The sequence below is a fragment of the Sminthopsis crassicaudata genome, chromosome 3 (genome assembly GCF_048593235.1).
Source record: "Sminthopsis crassicaudata isolate SCR6 chromosome 3, ASM4859323v1, whole genome shotgun sequence".
Classification (NCBI taxonomy): Eukaryota; Metazoa; Chordata; class Mammalia; order Dasyuromorphia; family Dasyuridae; genus Sminthopsis; species Sminthopsis crassicaudata.
In genome coordinates, this window is record NC_133619.1 from 581,946,472 (window position 1) to 581,972,000 (window position 25,529).

At 34.6% G+C, this 25,529-nt stretch overlaps 1 protein-coding gene across 2 annotated transcripts in view; it reads left to right on the top strand.

Annotated features, from left to right (window-relative positions):
* The window catches only part of LOC141559866 (olfactory receptor 51A7-like), a 133,468-nt gene that overhangs the window by 30,095 nt on the left and 77,844 nt on the right, over nucleotides 1–25,529 (top strand). Inside the window, exon 3 of one of the 2 annotated variants that reach the window (XR_012487587.1) lies at nucleotides 13,512–13,699. The exons of the other annotated variant lie outside the window; for it this stretch is intronic. The gene's annotated coding sequence lies outside the window, so the exon portion shown is untranslated. Of the gene's footprint in view, nucleotides 1–13,511; nucleotides 13,700–25,529 lie in introns of those variants that run through there. 2 annotated transcript variants of the gene reach the window in all.

Here is a 25,529-nt window from a genome sequence, read left to right on the forward strand (position 1 = left end):
GCTGTAACTTAACCAAATTCTAGATTAAAAACAAACCTAGCAAATAGAGATTAGAATAGTCTGAGATAGAAAGACTGGTCCACAAGGACTCCAACAAGATGTAGAGAGGCCAACACAGAGTGGCCAGCAGCTTTTCAGGTAAGGAAACATGTCTGTGTCACAGGACAGACAATGTTAAAGATGTGTCAGCTGTAGTTTCAAAAAACAATAAAATAGCAGTTAGGCTTCATATTTGTTCTCATAAAAATTTGCCACAGGAGGAAAAAGCAGGGACATGACTGTAATATAATATAATCAGTCAAAACTGATTCTTCAGAGTCTGAATCTGAAAGCATATGCACGATATAGGATAAAACAGCCTTAACTCAATTTTTCTTCAGGTAATTGTCCTAGTAACAATTCCACCTTAAGCCAGACTCAGGAATAATCAGGTAGATTTTCATTCATTGGAAATTGAATCAGAATTGTTAGCACTACTGTCTATCTACCCAGGTTACTTATACCTTCAGAATCTAATACTTAATGTGCAATAAGAAAATGGTATTTACACACATATATTGTATCTAGGTTATATTGTAACACATGTAAATACCTGATTTAAAATTCCAATTAATTCCATTTACAGTCTCAAGAAATTTTATCTTCCATAGCAAATCTCATTAATCAAAGTTTCAGATGAATCTAGCTCTCAAGGATCACATATCCTAAATAGATACTGATTATGACCTTACACTGATAACAATAAGAGATTTATCCTAGGAAGTTCACAGCTTATCTTTCATATCTAAGTAGATGGTTTTTAAGTTCAACATTACACAAATCATTTTGTTTTTAAAATACATAGAAAAATTCTAAATTGCATATTGTCTATAGAAGAAACACATTCAAAGGGACAAAGGCAAAAACTATTATCTTCAGAGTCCTTTGAAATAATGGTTACACTTTAAGATGACACAATACAGTCATTAAAACTCATACAGAATATAGAATATTTTAATCTCAGGTAAAGAACCTTATCAGAATTAGCATTAATAACTTCTCATTCTAAAAAAAAAATGTTAATTCATCTTTCTCCAATTGAGGATTCCCTACAAATTTCTGGAAATATAAATAAAACAGGTACAACACCAATCAGGTCTATATAAAACAAAAATACCTTACAAACCAATTTGTACAACTTAGTCAAAAGCAGAGCAAGGATATTAGGTTAAAATCCTGCTGTAGGTACTTCAAGAAAACTATAGATCACAGTTATGATTATATTCATTAAACAAGGGAATTGGTTTGTACTTAAATAAATATTAAATAATTTGCTGAAGACAGAGGGAAATCTTGATAGAGAGAATCATTTCAGAGACCTTGCAGTTCTAACATGCCTCTGAAATTCCTTGCATTGCTAAGCAGTAGAATCTGTGATATAGTATCAAAATGTCCTTGTGCCAAAGTAGACAAAAACTTGAAAAAGAAAAATAAACAAACATTCAGTCATTAACACCAAGGAAAGCTATTCCTTTAAGCAATGCAAAAGAAAGCAAAGCAATTCATTTAACCATCAGGGAATGAGTTGTAGTTTGTTCTCACTTCTATGAAGCAGCCAGAGAAGAAGGGGGTAAGAGGATGGTGAGTTAAATCTTCAAGCTAAAAGATCTTTCCCTTTTTCCTTCCCCCTCTCTCAACTCCACTTGTCTTTATAATTAACTCTTTTAAGGTGTCAAGTCTTTCTTAGGATTTAGCTGGTCAATGTGAAATTCACTTTCTCCTAGCAAATTGCAAGTTCCTTCCATTAAAGAATTTGCCCTTTCTGTCCAACTATTCCTCTCCCCTTCTTCAATAAGCTGTCCTTTTCTCTCTCCTACCCTATTTCCAATATACTGTCTCTCCCCCTATAACATCCCATCTCTCTCTCCTCCCAGTTCCAATATACTGTCTCTCCCTTTCTCTAACATGCTAACTTACTCTTTCCCTCTCTCCTTCAAACATGCTTTCTCTCTCTCTCCCTCCCTCCCCCCATTTTTAACATGCTTCCAAACAATAACCCTTAACAATTTCATGTTTCAATATTTCGACATTAACCCCTATTCAATTATCAATTTCACAATTTTCACACATGATAACCACATAAACATAACACAACCTATTACAAAAATGGATAGGAATCTCATGTAATTTACAATTGTTTCAAATTTTAACATACCCACCAATTAAAAATTATTTTTTAAAAATCTATACTTTTCCATGTGATATTCTAATTAGATATTTCATTCAAACTGTCAATTATCTCTGCAAATCAATCTTTTTTGTGCCAAGTATGTAAAATCACCTCTTTTCTCCTTTCCTTTTTTTTCTTCTTCAAAACTTTTAAGATCCACAATATAGTTAACAGTCAAATAATTTCACAAAGGTTATACACATGTCCAGTAGAGCTGGAATTTTAAAGCCTAGCTAATAGGGAATATAAACATGTGACCTCATCAGGTAAGTTACCAGAACTTTGTTTTAACAAGCTATTTTTAAAACAAATCAATTCAAATACTGTTGCAAATATCTAGTAGTAATGTTTCAATTTCAAATGAATTCAAGATCTTATACTCAAAATAAACATTTAGCATGTACCAGGCAATAGTAATTATCTCCCACAATTTCAGAATCACAATTCCAATTTAAACATACATAGCCCCCAAAATCTAATATTCGAGCCAATAAGCCATTTGGCTTTTACCCACTTGAATAAGTTTTCCTAAATTCTAATTAAATGTTGTGGAGAATATGAATTACCATTTGGTTATTTTTCAATACATACAAAACTGGCCCTCAGAAGTCTGACTAGGTAACTCAAAAGTAGGGTATTCTTTGCCAGAGTGTTTTTTTTTTTAAAAATAGCAATTAACATGAGCTTCCTTTGTTCTCCCTCTTACTTCCTTCCCAATTGAGAGACATAATATGATCCAAACAAGATTTTTGCCCCCTTTCTTTTTTTTTTGCTGTTTATTGTCATAATTAAAAGTAGCTAAACACATCCATTTTTCCCAAGTTTTCAATTCTTAAATCTGTTAACAGTCAGTGCAAAGAGATTAAAATTTGTGTATTCCTTTAGTTTCTTTAAAGGACAATCTAAACACATAACAAAGACAGACAAGCCACAAACACAGACTATACAAATGCAACAGAATTTTTACCATATATCAACAAATACAAACCGGGGCAAGCTCTTGATATCTCCGGAGTGCCATGAGGGGAGTTTTCAGTTTGATGATCTCTCTCTCCCAGAAACAGAAGTACCCAGGCTGAGCTTTTATAAAGAGATCAGAACCAAGTTGTGCCAAGTGATATCCAGATGTATCTTTTGCTTTTTACATAAAAATATGGCAAAAGTGCTGTGAGATGTCCCCCAGCACATCCTAGAGCTAGCTATATTTGCTGTGTCTAGTCCAGCTTTCCCTGGGGACCCAGATTTGCTAGCAATCAGATAGAAAATTTACCCTACCCGGGTTTCAAACCAGATTCTTTGTCAGTGGTGAGTCTATAAAATGGCTAGACTAAACTATCCCCAACCCTGAAACTTCTCAGGGGCAAAAAGAATGCAGTGAGCTAATTTCCTTATTTATCATCAGTTAGCTGTTATGGAAGAAAAATATGTTTTTCACAGCCTAAAGCAATAACAGGATGCATACAATGGTGAAAACGAGCTTGGAATGCATAAAATGATGGGAATGGGCTTAAGGGGACCTTCAGGGTCAGTATTTTCAGAGAACAATAACTGATCTTCTCTGTAGAAGCACCTTACAGGTGTGATGGCCAAATAAACAGAAGAACAGAATTAGGCAAGGTACCTTCACTCTATGGTCATGCTTATCACTTTGATCTAGTGTGTGAGGTTTTCACAAGAAACTTACAGGGTCCTTTTGGTTTAACACCTAAAAGGTTGGAGTCACAGACTGGTGTGGAAAGGTGTCTCAGAAAGAATTTGCAGGTTTGAACCCATCTCCAAGTCAAAGGGAGAAATTTATTGTAATTGTAAAGCCAGTTGAAGTGAGCTCAATTCCAAAAAGATTTAGCAAAGAATCAGTAGCAAAAACAAATTTATAAGAAAAGACAGAGAGATCTGGTTCTTCATGTCACTGATATGCTAATTTTATGGCTCAGAGGTGGAGTCTAGAATTCACTTACCATTAGTCTCAGAAACCCTGTTATCCCTAACCAACAGATTATTATCAGCAAAGTCTCAACAGTCAGCAAAATTTCTAGGATTATACAATAGTATTCCAAAAGTCAGGAGACTTTAGGATCATTGACAAACAGATTATTGAAACAATAGTACCTAAAGTCTGGGAGCCTCAGGATTACTACTATATTTGTCTTAGAAATTGTACCCCCATCAGAAATACCTAATAAATTTTTCTTCAAAGCCTGGCTACCTAGAGTTACAATGTAAAATACCTCTTACACCTCAAAATATAGCCATAAAAAATGGAATGGGTCAACTTGATGAGTAGTATTGATAAGGTATAACTTCTAGGGGAAATATAGCAGTAATTTTAAGGTCCCCTGATCTTAGAGTTCTACCCCCATCCCAGTCTAACTTTGGCTTTGCTACTTGCTTCCATTGCTTCAGTTTTTGCCCTCTATGACAAAACCCATTGTCTAGTCTTCTCATAGTATACCCTTTAACTAGAAGACAGTTACCACACACCCTAAAACTGTTTCCAAGATAAACATGTCAAATTACTCCAAGGAATCACCTTATAGACTTGCCTCCAGGTAAATCCTTGACCATACTAATTGTCTTCTTCTCAACATACTTTAGTTTATTAATATCATTCTTAAACTTTGAAACCCACCATTGAATATTGTGGGTTTTTTAATCCAAGGACATTATAGTTTAGGTATAAATTGAACTAGATAGTCTTTTCCACAGTGGGATTTAGAGATTATTTGAAGTTCTCTTACAAATTGAAGATCTCTTCCTTAGCTAAAGGTATCTTTAATCTTCATCCCCTATGCCTAATCCCTAAGGGAGAAACAAACTTTGGGGGCAGACATTTAAATGATATAAAAGCTACTTCCTTTTCAGCATAATAAAAGCTCACATGAGTCTGGTTTAGCAATAGTATAAATGAGTTTAATCACTTTTTTTTTTTTAAGACATAATAAGATATTCATAGAGATCTCAGTTTCTACTTAGTAGCTGGAATTCCAAAGAGTATTAACTTTAAACCTTATCTCTAGCAGCCTGAGCCATTTTACTATCTTTCTTTATCTTTCAGACTTTCCTATCCCTTCATGACTTCAGATGGGATTTGTGTGATCACTAAGTTTTCTCCCAACTCTTAACTTCTTTGGTTTTTTTCATGAATTTCTTTTCTCTGTTCAACATTGCAGTCTATGCTGAGCTCTGCCTCCATAGCTGAAATCTCCACATTCAACATGCAGCATGTCTCTCTTGGTACTAGATTCCTTTAGAGCTAAAGTTTCTCCTCTGGCCTCCTTCCCTTTTTTATGTCCAGATGTTCATCTTTTTTTTTTTTTTTTTTTTATTCATTTTTCCAAATTATCCCCTCCCTCCCTCCACTCCCTCCCCCCCATGGCAGGTAATCCCATACATTTTACATGTGTTGATGTTCATCTTTTTACATCAAGTCTACTCTTCAGTTATAACAACAGTTGACTTCCCAAGAAGTTAGATCCTAAAATTTTCAGTTTTCTAGAACATATCCAGAAATCATAAATAAGGACAAGAATCACTGGACTGTTAAAGAAAATGTCCAAAAGTCCTCACATTAAGGCTTTCAGATTTCAGTCATAGTATTCTTATTTTAGAGCCTGTTTTTTGTTACTTTATAAGCTTAGTTATTTAGAGAAAAAAGTCTTATTTATCTTGACCATGTTGTGTGGACATTTGGAAATCCTTCTATTATTCTATCAAATTCCTTGGAAAATTAGGAACCAACACCAGTTGGTCTAATCATTCTCACTAGTATAACTTTAATGTCTTTCCCCTAGGACATATTAGTGAAAATATGCTGGCTCAAGGGATAACCACAGATAATAAAAAATATTATTCTCTATAAAGTGTCATCCAGAAAACAAAATCAGATTTTCTTCCTCCTACCCAATAATCTAACATTTCAACTTCTTGCCCCGGAAGTTCCTTTAAACAAGGACTTTGGTGAGCAGAGGTTGTGGTTTCACTTGCCTCAGGATAAAGTTCCTATCATTGAGAATCACATTCAATTCTTCTTTGCTGTGGGCCTCTGTGAATATAAGCAAGCTTTTTATTTATGAAGAAATCAAGTAAGTATCAGTCTTAGCTCCACAAGCAGAATAAGAGATAGCCCTAACACCATGGGCAGACAGCAGAGAGGGATTACAGATGCCTTTCTCATAATCCGTTAGTGACTGCTACAAAAACAGATAATTTTTTGAGAAAAATCTGATGCATGGACTATGGATCAGTACACTTTCCACTCTTTCTGAGCAACACAAATAAGTCACTACAATGCACAACATCCACTTTTCATTGTTGTCATATTTCCTGTAACATAGCATAGGCTTAGTAAATACTCTTTCTTTACCCCAACTTCATAGTTTCTCTCTCTGAAATAAGCCAGGAATATTTTTGGGAATATCTTTGAGGTAGGTTGTTTAATCCTGTCTATTTTGTTGAGGGAAATTGAGGTTTAAAGTTATGTGCTCCACATACCTCAGGGCTTAAGTTGTAGCTGAAGGATTTAAATAAATCCTGGATCCCTGTATCTAAAGCTAGTGCCTTCTAATATGACATACTATGTCTGTTGTGCTATTTTTTCTTTTTTTCTTTTTTATGGGGAGAGCAGGACTTCCTTGCATTCTCTATCAGTGCTAAGTACAATGCTTGAGATACAGTAAGCATTTTTAATAAATGCTTTTGGATTGATGGATTGATTGTAAAAAAAAAAATCCAATAAGACTCATTCTTCGTCTGATCTAAGGAAGAGGTAGTAATAGTCAATATAGTATAAGAATGGCCTTTGATAGATTGCTAAATCTTTAGCCTTGCTGGGATCAGCAGTGGAGACACAAGACTATGGTGGGATAAAGCATTGAGTGTTTTGATTTCATTTATTCAGATTATCAAAAGGAAGGATACAATATTTCTTTTCTTTTCTTTTATCACTTTCCTTTTTTTCTTTGTTCTTTCACTCTCTTTCCTACTTTCTTTCTTTCTTTCTCTCTTTCTTTTTTCCCTCCCCCTTTTCTCTTTTTACAGGGAAGATACTAGGTAAAATATTAAATTTTTTAAAAAAATAATTCTTAAGCATTATTTCTATACTCGGTGGTCATATATGTGTGTTTTATTTCCTTTATATTAACTCTTCTCCTAAGTACTATTTTTTAAACATTCTGGTTTTTTTTTAACTTTAAATTTTTTCTTTGCATTCTTATTATTGGTTTCTCAGTTGGCCTTTATCACAATTACTGAGCTATCTCTGTTATCAGAATTCCCATATGATTTCTTCATTTTAATTTTCCACTTTTAAATTATTGTGAAACTTGAAGCAAGATAAGAATACTAATTTAATTTTATTTACAATAAGAACAAATGAATTCTGAGCAAGGGCCTGTCTTGATCTCTATTATTTGTAGTATCAAAATCATAATGCAGCATTTCCATTTGTTGTTGTTGTTGTTATTGTCTGTTTTTTGACATTCATTTTTATTACTGAGAAGTTTTTTCCCATTTTCTTCTTTTTACTTATGTTCTGAATACTTGAAATTTTGGGATGTGGAGGCAGTTAATTGGTGTAGTGGGTAGAGGACCAGCCCTGAAGTCAGGAGGACCGGAGTTCAAATCTAGTCTCAGACACTTAACACTTCCTAGCTATGTGACCCATGGCAAGTCACTTAACCCCAGCCTCCGAAAAAAAATTTTTTAAAAAGAGAAAGAATAAAATACATATGAAAATAAAATATTTGCTGATAATAAATCATAAAGAAATTTAAAGTCAGGAGGACCTGAATTCAAATGTGACCTCAAACATTTAACATATCCTGGCTGTGTGACCCTGGGCAAGTCACTTAACCCCAATTGTCCTGGCCAAAAAAAAAAAAAAAAGAAAGAAAGAAAAGAAAAATTTGGGGATGTGACAGCTGAATAAGATAAATGCTGCTATAATAAAAACAAGCATAGACTCTAAATGTTGAAAATATAGGTATGATTTTTATTAAACTTCACATTGAAGATAAAAATATAATTATTATTATGTTAATTCTTTCCCTGAAATATCACCTAATGAGCTATAATTTTAAGCTTCAGAACTAGTAGTCTAGAAATTGTCAGGATACATCACTGCTGTATTCTTTTCTTATCTTTAGTTGAAAATAATTCAGTGATTTTGACCTTTTTTTGGTCCTAATTTTCGACTTCAATCCACACAACATATTTTTTCTTCTTTTCTATAATAAACTTTTAGATATCAGAAAAATACTTTTTTGACTCAATTTATTCTTCCTCAAACTACATGACCCCAGGTTACCCAACCATTCATTATATATCACGATTACTTAATCTTATATTATTCTAACTATCCTCCTATGGAAATTGTCTAGTTTGATGACATCCTTCTTAAAGTATGCTTCCTAAAGCCAGACACAATAATCAATAAAATAATTTTAAGAACAAAAGAAAAGCAGTGTGGTGTAGTGCAAAACTTATTAATTTTTTTCTATTGGCTACACCTTTTATACTGAGCAACTTTTACTACACCCCTCCCCACCCCAATTCTTTGGATAGGTAAATATATAAAATTCATATGAGGGGCAGCTAGGTGGCGCAATGGATAGAGCACCAACCCTGAATTCAGGAGGACCCGAGTTCAAATTTTATCTCAGACACTTAACACTTCCTAGCTATGTGACCCTGGGCAAGTCACTTAACCCCAGCCTCAGAAAAAGATTTTAAAAAAGAGAAAGAATAAAATACATATGAAAATAAAATATTTGCTAATAATAAATCATAAAAGAAATTTTTAAAAATTATTTGGTATACGAATTTGCTTTATTGAAAGCAAAAGATGGGCCTACTTGTTTATTTTGGTGGAATATTTGATCATGCAGGACATAGAACATCGTCAATGTTTTTCAGAGTTGAATGATATTTTGATATTGTGAGACCTCCACATTCATTTACTCAATCTCACTTATAGTTTAAGAAGTTTTGGTATAGTAAATAGCAAAATGTCCTTTGAATCAAGACTTCAGTGACTTCGGTTCTAGTTCTTTCTTGGATACAAATTGACTGAGGGATTGTTACCTGACCTATCAGTGTCCCAGACAATTTACAAAGATAAATATGTTAACAAATAAAATACTAACCTGTGGTAAAAGAATGAGTTTTCACATTTGGAGTTGCCGATAATGTAATCATAAATTTTAATAAAATGACAGTTATTCTTATACATATTTTGTATTCTATAAGAACAACAACAACAATTTTTTTTTAAAGTTATCATACTAAGGAATATAAAATAATTATAGGATAGAAGACCTACTTGGTGCTTTGTCCTGCTGCTTCTGATACTTCTATCTAGAGCCAAGCAAAAAAAAATCTTTCTCCTGGTTGCAATGACAGCTTAAAATATTTGAAAAGACCTAGCTCAGTTTACATCCTTTGACTTTTAACTTTCCATTTTAAAGTTTCCTTAGTTTTCTAAGATTTCCTGCATATGACCTTTCTTCATGATTATCACCACTAATACCATCACAACTCTATCTAAAGTGGGTGGTTAATTGTCTTGCCCTCTACTCCTTTTCACTGTCAATTGAATTGAAGTATAAAATGAAACTCATTTATAAGAAGGCAGAAAATAATAGTTTAGTAATATACTTGTGTGATCATCTTGGATTTGCCATCAAAATCCATATGTTACTAGTATTTTCTTCACTATTACAGGTTGGAAGATTTTCCATTTGAATGATATCTTCTCAATTCATGATGTCGCTTTTGTCAAATAAAACAATCACATCTCTGACATTTCTGCTAACTGGAATTCCTGGCCTAGAAGCTGTCCACACCTGGATCTCTGTTCCCTTTTGTTTCCTCTATGCCATTTTCCATCTCTGGCAATAGCATGATCCTATTCATCATCATCACCAACTAAAGCCTTCATGAGCCCATGTACTATTTGCTTTCCATGTTATCAGCCACTGACAAGTGCCTGTCCCTCTCCACTCTGCCCACTACTCTTGGTGTCCTCTGTCTTAATGTTCAAGAGATTGGTTGGAATGCTTGCCTCAGCCAAATGTTCTTCATTTATTTCCTTACTGAAACAGAGTCTTCAGTGCTCTTGGCCATGGCCTTTGATCTCTACATTGCTATCTGTAATCCACTGAGGTATGCAAACATCCTCACTCCAACCAGGATCATACAGATTGGACTCATTATAGTGGGACAAGGGGTTCTGATCATGATTCCTCTCCTTGTGCTTCTTAAGCGCCTATCATTTTGTAGGGATAATATTCTTTCTCACTCCTACTGCTACCATCCTGATATGATCAAATGTTCCTGCTCTAGTATCAGAGTCAACAGCATCTATGGTCTTTTTGCACTCCTTTCAACATTTGGTTTGGATGCTCCTTTTCCTGGTCTCTCCTCTGTGCTGATTATTCATTCTGTGCTCAGCATTGCCTCCCCAGAAGAGAGACACAAGGCTTTTTAAAAAGCACCTGTATTTCCCACATTACTGTTGTGGCTATCTTCTACATCCCTCTCCTTGGACTGTCTGCTGTTCATAGGTGGGGAAAGAAGGCATCCCCATTTGTTCACACCATGATGTCTGATGCCTTCCTTTTTCTGCCCCCTGTATTAAACGCAGTCATCTATAGTATAAGAACCAAGCAGATCCGTAAGGCAATCATCAAGGTTTTTCTGAAAAAAGATTACTGACCTATGAGTTCATATCAGAAAAAGGACAAATGTCAAGTATCTTGAATGGAGAGTAATGACTTTCTGTAACATAATCACTTAAAAAAAAATTCTTTCCTGCCAAAAGGTACTATCTGATTTGGATTCCAATCTAATAAGCAGTGGTATGGAATTTTGGGCTCTACTTAAGATTGCTTCTGCTCTCAAGAGATTTATGTGGAAAAGAGAATATTGTTAGCCAAAAAAGGGGGAAGAAGTAAGCATGGAAGTGACTAGCAACCTAAGTTTTTCAAGTATTTGTTCAATTTGGTTCCCCCAAAAAGGAAGTGATTCATTCAGAAAACAATAATTTAATAAACATTAATTCAGAGCTCACTGTATGCAACAATATAAATATCAGACAAAACATCTGGTATCAATAAATAAGTGATTACTATCCCTTAAGAAAGCTATCCTCCTATGAGCCTGGGCAAGTCAATTATGCACCTGAAGAATTGTGCTAAAAATGAAACTGAGTACTATACAATATTCAAAAGCTATTTGCAAAATGAATTGGGAGAAACAGGAGAATGATATAAAGAGTACCAGCAATGCTATAAAGATAATAAAATATGAATAACAATAATTCTGTTCAATATAGTGCCTTATCATATTTCCAAAGGATTGCTGGTGAAAAATGATTTTCACCTCCAGAGAGAAAATGGATTGACTTAACATGCATTGAAGCATATTTTCCTCTTTATTTCTCTTGCTCTTTATTTATTTATTTATTTTGGACATTGGCTAATGTGGAAAAAAGCTTTCTGTGGCATCATATGTATAATGGGTATCATATTTCTTCCTTTCTCAATGGGTGGGACAAGAGTGGGAAAAAAGAGAGAATTTGAAGTTGAAAATAAAAATAAAAGAAGAATATTAAAAGAAAGGGCATCAATACAACTAATTTCTTTGAAGAATCAGGTGTGGTGGATCTGGGGAGAATTAGGATAAGATCATTTAGAAAAAGACACTTACCAAGATTTTCAAAAGACTCCACAATGACAATAGGAAAAAAATGGTTTTGAGTCAAGCAGGGCAAGAATTTCCTTGGTTGGGTGGAGGAAATCATAAAATTTGCCCTGTATAAGCAAGAATAAGACTAATTCCAAGTGCTCTGCTTCTAATATTCCTTCACTTCAAACATCTGTATTTGGGAAAACAGTTACTTTATTGTTGTGCCACAGTTCTCTTTTAATGTCCTGACCCAGTTTCCCTAATTGTCCTATTCAGTTACTCTGACTCAGATTATAACCATTCCCTTTTAATGTTAGGATAAAAGTTTTATATCTTAGACCTTAGGCTATATTTATTCCCTCTTAAAGTTTGATAGGATAAAGGTTTTTATCCATTTTAGACATCATTAGAATATCAGGAGCCTCCCCAGTACTTCCCATTATGGTCTTCCTAGATGCTTCCCCCCATTAGGCCAGCCCCATCCAGGTACCTCCCTCATTATGTTATTGTTCTTGTTACCCCATAAAAGAATGGGGTATCCGACATTCCGGGCTGGATTCTTTGAGACAATAGTCTCATTCAGTCCTAGGATCAACCTTGGATCAATTTAATAAATTCTCTCTAATCTTTATCTTGCTCAGTTACATTATAATGTGTCTTTATGCATGTGTTTAGGGGTGGGAGTAGGTGGAAAATGACAAGGATGAATTGTGATGAAAGCTTTGAGAGACTGAATGAGAATAAGATTTTCTGAATACAAAGGTTAAGGTGGATGCTTCCAGTTTTGTCCCTGGCAATGGGGAAACTTTTGAATAATGGATTAAAACACGTGAAATAGAAAAACAACAAAAAGAATACTTCACATACCTAAAGAGCTTTTATCATAACCATTCTATAAAGTAGAAAAAAGTAGAAAGATAAATGTTTTTGTATGAATTTTATGGATAAAAGAAGTGAAGTTGAAGACACTAAGTTACACATTCAAGCAGTTAGCAAATGTTGGGGAAAACATTTAAGTTCATTCCTCCTCTCAGTTCAAGGCTAGGATTCTTTCCATATACAATTCATCTGAAAGGACAGCCTCATGTGATAATTATACTAGAAGCTTTAGTGCTTTACTATGTCAGATCAGGGACGATGAGTTTCCTTAGAGATTTTTGTTTCAAATTTTATTTATAATTCTATACAAATACAAGTGATCAGAGGATATGAACTGACATTTGACCACCTCCAGCTCCCAACAAACATGTTCTTGCACACATACACAAAGAGCCTTTTTTTTAAAAAATTATAGCTTTTTATTGACAAAACACATGCATGCGTAATTTTTCAACATTGACCCTTGCAAAAACTTCTGTTCCAACTTTTCCCCTCCTCTCTCCACCTCTTCCTTTAGATGGCAGGCAGTCCCATGTTAAAATTACATGTTAAAATATATGTTAAATACAATATATGTATACATATTTATACAGTTATCTTGTTGCACAAGAAAAATTGGATTTAGAAAGAAGGTAAAAAATAACCTGGGAAGAAAAACAAAAATTCAAGAAAACAACGACAGAAATAGTGCAAATGCTTTGTTGTGGTCCACACTCATTTCCCAATGTTCTTTCACTAGGTGTAGCTGGTTCTGTTCATTACTGATCACTTGGAACTGATTTGGATCCTCTCACTGCCAAAGACAGCCACTTCCATCGGAATTGATCCTCATATAGTATTGTTGTTGAAGTGTATAATGATCTCCTGGTTCTGCTCATTTCACTCAGCATCAGTTCATGTACGTTTCTCCAAGCCTCTCTGTATTCATCCTGCAGGTCATTTCTTACAGAACAATAATATTCCATAACATTCATATACCACAATGTACTCAGCCATTCTTCAATTGACCGGCATTCATTCTAATTCCAGTTTCTAGCCACTAGGCTGTCCCAAATATTTTTGCACATACAGGTCCCTTTCCCTTCTTTAATATCTCTTTGGGATATAAGTCCAGTAATAACACTTATAGATCAAATAACACTTGTAGATCAAAGATCACAGTTTGATAACTTTTTGAGAATAGTTCCAAATTGGAGAGCCTTCTTTTTACAGAGAAAACTAAATTACATAAAATGGACTAACACCACCAAATCTCTCTCATTATATACAGCATTTCACAATTATACCTTCATCTTTTAAAATTTTTTTCTTTATTTTGGTGAATTTAATCATCATAATAAAACAAATACTTCAACATGTGGACAGCAAAGAACACTTCAAGTGAAGGAGAAGGGACTAAAAAACATTGAGCATACATTTTAAGAAAAGTAAGAATTGTGACTAAATGGAAATTAAAATAATAAAAAAGTTGTATTATTGTGAGGTCTGTGTGAGCTGTGTGTAGGGATTTCCTTCTTAAATAGCATCAGGATATCTCAGGCAGGGTCAGACTGAAGAGTTGATTAAATGAAAATACCTGTGTTCATGTTTCTACTGGCTTATTGAATATCAATTATCCATAAATCCTTGATCTCAGATCTTTATTCTAAATTGAGCAGCATTTACTAACTCCTATTTTGTGAGTGATAAAACAGGGCAAATAATAAAGCTTGGCAATTTTAATGTTTACATGCAAAAATCTGCTTTTTGCAATCTCTAAATACAAACTTTGCTTGAACAATGATCCTACATATCAGTGCTTCATAATCTTTTTCCACTTAAGACCCCTTTACAAATAAGAAATTTTTACTTGATCCTAGGTATATAGATATATAAAATAAAAAAATGTTCTTTTTTAGTTCTTTTTTTAATAATATATGACATTATTGATAATAAATCATACAACAATTTATTTTAAAACAATTCTTTGGCATACATATAATTTTACCATTTATTGAAGACAAAAATAAATTTTTACATCTATGATATAGATGTGTTTTTTTTTTTTTTGTAAAAAATTAAATCTTGAGAGAATATTTGATATTTTTTACTGCTGCTAAATTTTTCACATCTCCATGTTCAGTATACCACTTTAGATGGGGTTGTAACCCACAATTTAAAAAGTTTTGCTCTACATAATCTACCCAATCAGTAGGCCTGTTTTGACTTGAAGGGCTTTAGGGAGGAGAATAACCATTTATAGAACAATTACTATGCTCCAAGCACTATGCTAAACACTTTACAACTGTTTTCTCATTTGATCTTCACCCAACTCTTCGAGGTTAGTATTTAATTATCCCCATTTTACAGTTGAGAAAACTAAGGTTATCAGATGTTAAATGACTTGCCCAAATCCCCACAAATAGGATTTTAACTCCAATCTTCTTGATGATGTTCTATAGTCACCTAGTTGCTTCAGCAATTACCCTTAATATTAGCAGAAGCAAGGCTATTTCCATATTAGCCATATTGCAAAAAAAACCAAAACAAAACAAAACACAAAAACAACCAAACTCCAAAACTACTACAACAACAAGAATAATAAAGAAAAAACCCTATTGTGAATCAATTTGCATCAGATTTCATCACTTCTTTCTGGAGGCAGAAAGCATTTTTTTTTTTTTATCTTGTAAGTAAGTCTTTTCAGGTTTCTTTGAAATCCTCCTCCTTGTCATTTCTCAAAGCAAAATAGCATTCCTTTACAATTAGATAATAAAATCGTATTCCATCATATTTAGATATTCAGCCATTCCCCAATTGATGGGCATTTTCTCCATTTCCAATTTTTATCAATATAATAAAAAAAACTTCTATAAATATTTTTGTATATATAGGTCCTTTCTCCCTTTTAATTTTTATTTGTTGGGGTAGAGACCTAATAATCTTATTGCTGAGTCATATGTATACTTTTATAGCTCTTTGGGCATGGCATTAAACTGCTCTTAAGACTGATTGGATCATCTTTACCAAAAATGCATTAGTATCCTAGTTTTCCGACATTCTCTCTAACATTTGTCATTTTCCTTTTCTATCATGTTAACCAATCCAAAAATTTTGGGAGTATACCACAAAGGTATTTTAATTTGCATTTCCAGTGATTTAGAGCATTTTAAATATGTTTACAGATAGTCAAAGCTACTCTAGCATTAAAGTTACCAGAATCCTTGTCCTATTTTTGACACATTGATGAGAAGGGTCTCTAAGTCTTTATAAAATTTTTCTTTGACCTTATCCGGGCTTATTATGGTGGGGGCATAGGCACTCATGATCATGACATGATGTGTGTTTTCCAGCAAATAACAATCACTTTGTCATGAACTTTTCATTCACTCTTTTTGGCAAACATACAAGGTTGCTGACAAGATTAGTTTTGTTTGCAAAATGAATACCAGTTTCAAGATGTTGGTCCTTCACTGAGGCCATTCCAAAAAAATTCTTTATTCAGGTCTCATTCAGTAAGCTGGCTTTTATGAGCCAGCCTGGTTTTACTCAAGGCTGTTCTTTGGATTGAATATTTGCTGAGTTCCCTGCAACAAGAGCTGTTTGTCTTTTAGGTCTACTAGAATTTGGTGGGAGGGAGGGGGGCAATCTACAAATGTGTATATATTCCATATATTGATGGTGAGTGGAATCATTTTTACAGAAGGTTTTTGTACCATTGTGTGTGTGTGTGTGTGTGTGTGTGTGTGTGTGTGTGTGTGTGTGTGTGTGTGATTTCTACTGTAGGGTGGGATGCAGCTCTAGTGTGGTAAGGACAAGTCTGGGTAGGCAAACAATTTTTAGAGGATATTTTTTTTTTTGCCCTGCCCTCACACCGAAGGTGAATATTTTAGTCCTTAAAAAACACCCAGAAACCTGCAGAATCCCACTATTGCTTCCAGTGAGATGACACCATGGCCAGTACTGTCTGTATACAGTATTGTGATGTCATTTCCCAGTGTATCTCCTTTATCAATTTCCTGTCCCCACATGAAAGAGAGTTTAAAATGACAAAGTAATATGGGTGATCTTTTTTTGATTTAAGTGAGGCAGTGTTGCACAAATTTGTTAACTTCACTCTATCTTCAAGAGATTATAAGATTGTCTGAGGGACCTGAAGGAAGCAGATGGGCAGCAGAGTCCTTGCCTTATGACAGTCTTGGAGGAAATGTGAGCCACCTTCAGGACTTGACCCAGGTGCTCCACGCCTTTGCCACGCACTCAAGTATGGTGTCCCTCATAGGGAACTTGCAACTTCTTCACGTCCCTAGCCAACTTGGACAACAACTCACTGGACGCCGAAATCACTGGGCAGCGGCACTTTTTCCAGGACTTTGTGGGGGGAGAGGAAAGGAAGGGGGCGCTGCCCCGCCCATCCAGCTAGTGGTGGATGTAGGGTGGTACACGCCAACAGGGGGAAGAAGTGGCAGGCTGGGGGGACAGGCAGAAAGCATACACAGAAAACGTGGGAATTTGGGGAGGACTCGGTCCCCAAGGATGGGAAGGGCGGGGACCAACTCAGGGAAAGACTTTTGAAAGATAGCGATTTCTTAGCAGGCACCCTAAAGAGTGGTCCGAGGCAGAAGGCACAGATGACCGGGAGACGATGGCAAGCCTGGATGAGAGCCAGTATTTGGAAAGGCTTGTGGAGCTGCTAGGTGGAGCAATCTCTTTGTTGGGAAGCGGCCAGGAGGCCATTTCTCTACATTTCAAACCCTGGCAATTGGAGGTGAGGCGACAGAACAGGCCAAAGAACAGGCTGTCAAAGGAATAGCGTACACAACAGGCCCAGAGAAGGAACCTCTTGGCTCGCCACTGGCCAGATTTTTCTTGTGGTCCTGGACTGCGTTCCTTGTTGGCAGCCACTGGCAAGAGGTCCGCGTCCGAGTTCCCGGCCTGTCCACACAAGGCCAGGCAGTGATCTCAAGAGGACCTCCTTCACATTCTCAACAATCCTGTGAGACACATGGCTCGGAAGAATACCCATTTTCAGCTAGAAACACTGAGAACCGCGCACAGTTAGGAAGGGTCTCCGGCTAATCCGCCGATCGTGGCAGCCACTGCTCTAGTCACTTTGCTGATGATGGTAGGCTGGGGAGAGGGTTAGGTTCATTTGCAGGTACTTGGTTATTTTTCTTTCTGGCTTTATTCTTTGCTTTCTGATAAAGTTCTTCAGGGAGAAACGAGTCGAAGTAGGAGTTTGTCCTCAGTGTGGGGTCCTTTCAGAAAAGTGACAGTGGTGGGGCTGGAGGGCTCTTAGTAGGCTTGGAGGGAGCAGACCCCCGGGGGTGTCAGACCCTCTGAAGAGAATTGCTTTGAACTTCTCCCAGTGAATGAGATTATATTGTTAAGTAGTAATATTTAGTATTTGTTAACTATATACTTTTTGGCTCAGAGATTCCCTTACAAAATGAATGCTTTCACATTATAAAGAACAAGTGGTAGCTAGATCGTGCAGTGGATAGACTACCAGACCTGGAGTCAGAAGGATCTGAGTTCAAATGTGGCCTCCTATACTTAACATTTACTAGCTATGTGACCCTCGGCAAGTCACTTAACCCCAACTGCCTCTTTAAAAAAAGATAAGGAATAATACTTCTATCTCTAACATATTTGAAACTATTATTTTTTTTAATATCTAAGAAGTTGTCCAAAAGAGATTTTCTTCCAAGGGGAATGCTGACACTTAAAATGGTATACCAATTTAATTTATCATCTGTCTATCTATATCTATCTATCTATAGCTTTTTATTTACCAGATATATATGCATGGGTAATTTTACAGCACTGACAATTGCCAAACCTTTAATTCCAATTTTTCCCCTCCTTCACCTCCCCCGGGTGGCAGGTTGACCAATACATGTTAAATATGTTAAAGTATAAATTAAATACAATATCGATATGTTTTAAGTGAATTATATGAATCATAGACTTACTAGCCCTGATTCTGATTGAAGTGTATTTAAATTTTCATTCAATTTCATTCAATAAGAAAAATCTCCGTTGGAGTGTTGAAGAAATAGATACAAGTGAAAAATTACAATGAATATATGGAGTAGTATCCTAAGAAATACAAAGATATAAAATTTACATAATAACTAGTATCTAATTTCCAATAGCATACAGTTCACTAAGGTGATAAGACAGGAGCACAGATGCTTTAATGCAAATGTATCACAGTGCATTTGAGATTTTCAAAATTTGTTATGTGAAATCTAATGGATTCCAAACAGGAAGGTAAAAATAATCTTCCCCAAAATAACATTTTTGGAATTATGTTTAAATCTCAGAGTCCAAATTGCTGCTCTATTCTGCCTTCTGAAGTCTGAATTGTTGGAAGTTGTTTCCACAAGTATTGAGAATTTCCCAGATCTGATTCCCAGGCCATATCGACTCAAAGGTTCTTGATTAGTATTGTCCACCAGGATCTATATAGTATCCATCCCTATTTCCTTGATTCTCCATAATCTTTGAATTTTTTTTTTAAATTCTGCTTAAAATAATATTTTTGCCTTCTATTTTAATGCATTTTTTTCTATCTCTTTCTTTTTTTTAATCTCTTCTCTTTTGCAATGATAAGTAGTCCCTAATAAATGATGAGATATAGCTAATATATTTCTAGTCTGGCATCCTTATTACATATCCAGTATTTTCTTATACTTGGGTTACAGTTCTAAGCATGTTGTTGGAAGATTTCAATGAGATTGAGAGGTACCAAAGATATTGTACTTGATTATAGAATGTTTTGTCTTACTTTACTTTTTAGCTCTTGTTAGTAAGCAGCTGAAACACTCTTCGCTTAAGCAGCAATATAGCTAAATGAAAGGTTTAGACCTTTTCAGCTTAAAATCTGTGATTCTTTGCTTCACAAAATGAAAGAATTGTGAAACAGAATATTTCTATTTGCCTCTCAGTGGAAATTGCCAGCACTTAAAATTAACACCAATGTCTCAGGCATTGGACCCTTTTTAAATTTTTAATGAAAAAAATTGGAAAATGTGCTTTTAGCAAAACAATCAGTTTATGGATGAAATCCTCTCATCTTCACCTATAATCAGTCTTTTCTTCCTACCATATATTCCAAACTCTAAATAATCCAATATCTAAATAAATAATCCTTGAGGCTTTATTTGTTCACTAATATTTTGGTATCATATCATAAAACCCCAAGCTCATTATTTATTTGTTTTTACATTCACTAATTTTTTTAAAATTTTTACCTTTTATTGTTCGCCTCACATATATGCTATATATGACTATTCTAATTCTGCTCATTTCACTTTTCATCTGTTCATAAAAACCTTCATAAATATTATTGAAATCATCCCCTTTATTATTTCTTAAAGCACAATATACTATCCAATCATAATCAAATACCACAGCTTGTTCAGTCATTCCCCAATGGAAAGCATCCATTCAGTTTCCTTTTTTTTTTAACATCATCACAAAAAGAGCCATTATAAATAATATTACACATATAAGTCCTTTTTCTTCTTCTTTGTTCACTTTGGGCTACAGACCTAGAGCAAGACAAAGACTAGAGCATATTCAATATAGAATTTATTAAATGGAGAGAATTACTGGGACCAATGGATCCATGGTTGGTCCCAGGGCTGAAGATTATGCTCTCAAAGAATCCAGCCCTGAATAGCGGATACCCCATTCTTTTACGGGGTAACAACAACAATGACATATTGGGGGAGGTACCTGGATGGGGTGACCTAATGGGGAAGGCACCTAGGATGACATAATGAGAGGTACTGGAGAGGCTCCTAATGATGTCTAAAATGGATAAAGACCTTTATTCCATCAAACATTAAGAGGGAATAAGTATAACTTAAGGTCTAAGATATAAAACTTTTATCCTAACATTAAAAGGGAATGGTTATAACCTGGGTCAGAGTAACTGAATAGGACAATTAGGGAAACTGGGTCAGAACATTAAGAGAACTGTGGCACAACAGTAGTAGTATTTTGGAGTTAAAAGTTATACAATTTTACAACTCTTTAGGCATAATTTCAAAATGTTATCTAGAATGATTGGACTAGTTAACAACTTCAGCAACAGTATATTGGTTTCCTATATGACTTTTATGATAGGTTTATGATGTTTAGAACATTTTTTAAAAAAAGGCATTTTATCTGTAGAGATCACCACTATGGTCTGAATACATGGAGAATAGTAGACTCCAATTTGGTACTATAATATGAAGAGACAGTGACAAGTATCTAGAATCAAGTCAACAAATATTGGTTGTTTTTTATAGGTCAGGGTTTGTCCTGAGAACTAGATAAAAGCAACCAAAATAATAAAGGCCCATGATTTTATACTGTTATATGAAGAATTGTTAAAAGAACTGAGAATGTTTATCCTAAGTGTTAGCTTTATCATAATAGCTATCTTTAGCATTAAGACTTTGATTGGATTAGGGATGATTTATCTGTTTTGTCCTAGAAACATCTGGAGGAATTTTCAAAGAAATAAATTGAATTTGATTTAAGATTGCTTGGAGATTATATACTGTAAAGTATTGTAAAAAAATGATGAGTAAAAGAAGGCAAAAACTTTTATGGTTAAATACACAAGCTTCAAATCTTTTTTTGTAATCTTAATTTATCATACTTCTCCATTCATGAACTCCTGAAACCTCACTTCCTTTTTGTACTTAGAAGACAGAAAAAACTCTATTAAGCAGTGGTACAACTTGAGAGGATTTAAAAACAATAAATATAAGTTGTGGGCATTCTATATCGGGATATTATAAGACATGGTACTAAAATAAGTTATTCAAATGTGGAGTGGACTACTTCAGTGGGAAATGTATTCTCCCTCTCTAAGAGGCCTTCACGCAAAGAATATGCTGAGTATGTTTGAGAAATTATTTTTTGGGGGATGTGAATTTATCTTGATGTTTCTGATTTGTCTTCCAGATCAAATAATATAATATTGAGTTATGTACCCTTTGTAGCTTAAGGACCATTTTCTGTTTGCAATTGTTACCCCAATTTTATTATTCTGTTCCTGATAAGAAAGAACTACACTTTCAGGATAGTCTCATGGAAAACATAACCAATCAATATGAAACACAGCTATTTATTAAATATTATCCAGATAGTACCTGATCTCAAAGGGGCTTGCATTTTACTTGAGTTATAGAATAAATAGATAAAAATTCATTTTTTTTCTCTAACATATTAAAAAACACCTCTGCCCAGAAAGCAACACAAAGATAGGAAACATTTAACTTAGCCATTTAGCTAAAGAAAGCCTCAAGACTAGATGCTTCTGTCCATTCCCTGAAACTCCAAAATAGAGAATTCTTTTTCAGATTTTTATACCTTTTGTTTTATCCTTTCTATCTTCCACCTGTCCAGGCTGATTTTTTCCTGAGTACTGGGAAAAGAGGTGGGGAAAAGGAAGGGGAAAGGAGAGAGAACATTTATTAATTCTCCTCAGTTCCTTTTTTCATCTTACGTAAACATCTTTCAGGAGTTGAGCTTTTCAAACTCTTCAAGAAGTAGGTCTCTCCTAGTTCCAGGACCTCATAAAACTGGGGCTTTCTCCTTCTCTTCCTCCTTTCATTCCTCTTGTATTCTTTACAGGTCATCTCTATATTCAGCCCTAGACCTTTCTCTTCATTTGTCAATTTGAAATCACTTGGCTTTATTACTTTGCTTATTGGTATATGTAAAGTGTCCTTTTCCTACAAGACAACACTTGAGACATGTAAGAAACAGAGAAAAAGAAAAAAAAAGTCATTGTCCATTGAGTTTCAATTTGGAAAACACACTTAAATTTCCTCTCTTCTATCCAGCAATCTAATGCCTCAAATTTTCCTTAGAGGATTCCTCACTAAGAGTCACAGGGGAGAAGAAAAAAAAAAAAAAAGGTTTTTGTCTCCTTCCTCAGAATAAAGTTCCCAGCATTGGGAGCAACATCTACCTCTTTTCTGCTTTGGGATGGTGTGACAACAAGACGGCTTCTCGCTCATGCAGAAGCCTGGTAAGTGTCAAATCTATGAGGACAACAGGGGCAATACTACTTCTGCAGACAGGTCACACAGTGAGGCAGAAGAGACATTTTCCTCAAATTCTGCATCTTGCTACTAGAAAACAGGAAAGTTCTTTGAAAAAAAAAAATTAAGTACATGAATGAGTTATGGTCTGACTACCAGGCATGCCCCCTTGGCCAATAAATATTTATTAAACACTTAATAAATACCTCATATTCGCTCTCTTTTTTTCAAACTATTTACTTCAGGATAAATAATTCATCTTCTACCTCTTCTTATTGTCCTCAATCTTTTCAACCTGACTAGATCAAGAACAGTGTAAAATTGGTAAAGCACTTTTCTTCTAATAATCCCCTGAGATATGTGGTTTAGATATGATCATATTTTCTAGATAAGGTAAATCACAGTCAATCATTTAAACAGGCTTTGGGCCCCTGACATATATAACATATTGCAAGTGACCTGGCCAAAGTCATTCAATTTCTTAAATGGATGAAGATTGAAAATCAGAAAAGCAGTTTTTCTTCTACTACTTTGTCTATTAGGATTGACATGAGAGATCTAAATTTAGCTGAGCTAGGGATAGAGGCTGTGTTGACTTCAGGCTGGGAATCAATAGAATGACTTCTCAGTGGCACCTGATATTCTAAGAATTGATGGAGCAGGTTTTGTCTTCAAACCCCAGGCTACTGGAAAGAAGGTGAATGGATCTCACTAGGTTGAGTTCCCTTGGTATCTGAGCTCCTGTAGGTATCACATAAGCCAAGAGTAACTGATAACTCAAGTTAGCAACCTCATATTTTTTTTCTCATTTTGGCAATAAACAACTTGTATTATATTAGCAAATTATTTAACTTCTTTGTGCATGAAATTTTAAGTCAGGATTATGAGGTCAGAGGCAACTGATTAGACAATATTAATGTTCCTTCTAAGTCTAACATTCTTTGGTTCTAAAAGACATTGGTTTTTGGATTTTACAGAAAGGCTACTATGCAAACACTTAACCTGTCTTTATCAACTGAATCACAGTTACTGTATTTTATTTAATTACAGTGGCCTATTTCCCCCTATAATAAATCAGCACTAAATCCTAGCATTTTTGAATTTTTGAGTCATTTAAAATTTTTTTTCATTTATTATTACTTACTATATTGTCAGTCTGTTATTGGTCAAAGGTATCACTAGACTTGACTCAATCAATATTCTACGTGTCTATTGCCTTCTATTTTGCTTATTCTAATCTAATATGCATTTGAAAGACAAGTAACCAATCTCATTATATTTTGTGCTAAATAAGTGTAAATTGGTTTTGAGTGATTGTTTTAAGTAATTTCCTGTAAGTAAAACTCCAAAGCTTTGGCATAGAAATTTTTAAACATTCACTACCCAGATGTATTGATTTCTTTCCTGTTTTTTATGTGCTATTTAATTGAAGGGTGTGACTCCTGAATAAGGAAAGCATTTCTTTAACAGTAGAACCATATGACTCTGAATGATGGAAGAAAATATAGGAGTGATTTTTATTAAATTATTCATCTAATATTGAAATGTTCTGTAGTATCCCTGAAAGTTGGTTATCTAGCTGCTGATGTAGCTATGATTATGATATTCTTAGGCTATTAAGCTCAAGAAATTTTGAAGCAATAAGTTCCATTGTTGGACATCTATCATTTAAAGGTTCTTTTTTACACTTAAGCCATTTCCCCAAACATTACAGTTTATTTATTTATCCATTACCTAATTTTTCTCCCTAGAAGCACACACTGGTAATATATTTTTTCCATCAGATATCTATTGAAGATAAATTTAATATCCATTCCTCAAATCTTCCTTTCTCCAGACCATATGTCCACAGGTTATACAACTATTTATTCTATGACATAATTTCAAAATCTCACCTCATTCTGGTTATTCTCTTTTCCTGACACTGTCAAATTTGATAATTCCTCTCTTAAACTAGTGTTCAATATAGTTAATTGAGAAAAATAAGAGGCATGTTTAGCAATGGATAAAGGGTCCAGTCTTGGAGTCAGTAGAGTATTAGTTCAAATCTTGATTCTGACAAATACTGGCTTGATGACCATAATGAACAAGTCAACAAACTTCTCTGAATGTCAGTTTTTCATCTGCAAACTGAGAATAGTGATATCTGTAATATTTAATTCACAGTTATTATGAGAATCAAGCTAGATTGCACACACACACATTTATCACTATTATATATATATATGAATGTCAGATATTGTTAACATCACTATTCCTGATTCCACAAAGCTGTAACTTAAAAAAAACCCCAAAAAAACTATGTATCCAGGCCTCTGTCGATTACCTTCTCACCCAAAATAATTATCAGAACTGCAATATATCTTTTATTTACTTATTTTTTTTAAGGCAAAAATAGGGTCACTTAACTAGTAAGTGTCAAATGTCTAAGGCTAGACTTGAACTGGGGTCCTTTTGACTCCAGGGCCAGTGTTCGATCACTGTACTATCTAATTGCCTCACTAAAGAGTCCTTCTCCTCTCACTCTAAAATATCATATATTATACTTGATAAAAAATAAATCAAGACACAAGTTACTGGTTATTCACACTTAGAATTATTTTTATTTATTTTTTGTTGTTGTTGAGGCAAATTGGGGTTATGTGACTTACCCAGTGTCATACATCTAGGAAGTATTAAGTGTCTGAGGTCAGATTTGAACTCAGGCCCTCCTGATTTCAGGC